The sequence below is a fragment of the Tasmannia lanceolata genome, unplaced genomic scaffold (genome assembly GCF_043159265.1).
Source record: "Tasmannia lanceolata isolate RefF3 unplaced genomic scaffold, GAP_Taslan_0.1 ptg001345l, whole genome shotgun sequence".
NCBI lineage: Eukaryota > Viridiplantae > Streptophyta > Magnoliopsida > Canellales > Winteraceae > Tasmannia > Tasmannia lanceolata.
The window spans coordinates 5,001-7,500 of record NW_027520005.1 but is presented as its reverse complement, the minus strand read 5'-3'; positions in this window follow the sequence as shown (position 1 = coordinate 7,500).

Genomic DNA, 2,500 nt, shown 5'->3' with positions numbered 1-2,500 from the left:
CCGACACTTGCAATCGCACATGCTCTCTGCAACACACCATCAATGCCGCCCAACGGGGCCAGCACGAGCAGTCCTCCGCGGTCCCCTGGCCCTGCGCACGTTTGTCTTCGAAACCGAGCATCAATGCCACAGAAAGTGCCGGGGCGCCAGCTGGAGCCATCATCCGCGTTGCCATGGCTCGCTTGGCCTTGGCTTGCCAGGCCCCGACACGAGCAATCGCGCATTTTCTTTGCAACCGACCATCAATGCCGCCCAACGGGGCCAGCACGAGCAGTCATCCGCGGTCCCCTGGCCCTGCGCACGTTTGTCTTTGAAACCGAGCATCAATGCCACAGAAAGTGCCGGGGCGCCAGCTGGAGCCATCATCCGACGTGCCATGGCTCTGGTCCCATGGTCTTCGCAACCGAGCATTCGTGACACCCGCGGGGCCAGGACACCAACCCTTCCGACACGAGCATTCGCGCATGTTCTTTGGCCACACAACGGCGCCAGCACGAGCAAAATCATCCGCGGTGCGGTGGCCTTGCACGGCCTTTTGTCTTTGGAACCAACCATCAGTGCCACGGGAAGTGCCGGAGTCCCGGCATCCGCGGTGCCAAGTCATTGCGCCCTTGGTCTCTGCAGCGGGGCATGCCGGGCACTCCCAACCATTGCAAGCAAGCAAGCAAGCAAGAAAGAAAGTAAGTAAGTAAGTAAGTATTACATATAGGGGCGGGACATGCGGGGAGATCTGCGAAACGTGCATTACGGGGCACACGCGTACCTACCGGGGCATACCGACCCCTATTGGGGCACACGTGTGCATATCGGGGCATACCGGGCCTATCGGGGCACACGCGTACATACCGGGGCATACCGAGCCCTACTGGGGCACACGTGCGCATATCGGGGCGTACCAAGCCTATCGGGGCATACGCATGTATCCCAAGGCATACCGAGTCTATCCGGGCATACGCGTTCATACCGGGGCGTAACGGGCCTATCGGGGCATACTTGGGCATATCCGGGCAAAAAATGCCCAAAACTTGCGCAACCTTGGCAACCGTGGTCCATTCCTCTCTATATGCCTAGCCTTGCCAACCGTGGTCCATTCCTCACTATATGCCATGGCCTTGTGCCCATGGTCTTCCCAAGACAGCGTCCAAGGCCCCCGGAAGGCCAAGGGAGCCCAACCCAGCAATGCCCTGCTATGGCAAGCCAAGGCCAAGCATTCCGGTGCCTATCCGGGCAAAAATGCAATTCCTCTCTATATGCCTAGCCTTGGCAACCGTGGTCCATTCCCCACCATATGCCATGGCCTTGTGCCCATGGTCTTCCCAAGACAGTGTCCAAGGCGCCCGGAAGGCCAAGGGAGCCCAACCCAGCAATGCCCTGCTTTGGCAAGCCAAGGCCAAGCATTCCGGTGCCTAACCTTGGCAACCGTGGTCCTTTCCTCACCATATGCCATGGCCTTGTGCCCATGGTCTTCGCAAGACATCGTCCAAGGCGCCCAAAAGGCCAAGGGAGCCCAACCCAGCAATGCCTTGCTAGGACAAGCCAAGGCCAAGCATTCCGGTGCCTATCCGGGCAAAAACGCCCAAAGCATGCCCATTCCTTAGCCTATCCAGGCAAAAACGCCCAAAATCTGCACATTCTAGTGCCTATCCGGGCAAAAACGCCCACCAGCATGCCACCCTCCTATAGGGTTTGCGCAACCAACCAGCCTAACCACCAGTGGCAACCAAAGGTGCTGTTAGCGACGACTTCTGAAGACGCAACGAGACGCGACGTGTTTGCGCCCAGACGCGACGAGACGATGCGGGATCTGCGCCCAAGAATGCCTAGACCCGTCGACTTGATGCGGGATCAGCTCGCCCAAGCATGCCTAGTGTGCAAGGCCTGTGTGCAAGGCTAGTGTCCAAGGCTAGTGTGCAAGGCTCATGTGGAACGCTAGTGCGCAAGGCTAGTGCCCAAGGCTTGTGTGCCAGGCCCGTGTGCAAGGCTAGTGTCCAGGGCTTGTGTGCATTGCTTGAGTGCAAGGCTTGTGTGCATTGCTCGAGTGCATGGCTTGTGTGCAAGGGTTGTGCGCAAGGCTAGTGTGCGGGGCTTGTGCGCATGGCTAATGTGCACGGCTTGTGTGCATGGCTACCGTGCAAGGCTAGTTTGCATGGCTAGGGTGCAAGGCTCGCATGCGAGGCTAGTGTGCAAGGCTGCGTGCAAGGGAAGCGTGCAGGGCGAGTGTGCGAGGCCACTGTGCACGGCGCCAGCACTAGCGAGCCATCATCCGCGTTGCCATGGCTCGCTTGGCCTTGGCTTGCCAGGCCCCGACACGAGCAATCGCGCATTTTCTTTGCAACCGACCATCAATGCCGCCCAACGGGGCCAGCACGAGCAGTCATCCGCGGTCCCCTGGCCCTGCGCACGTTTGTCTTTGAAACCGAGCATCAATGCCACAGAAAGTGCCGGGGCGCCAGCTGGAGCCATCATCCGACGTGCCATGGCTCGCTTGGCCTTGGCTTGC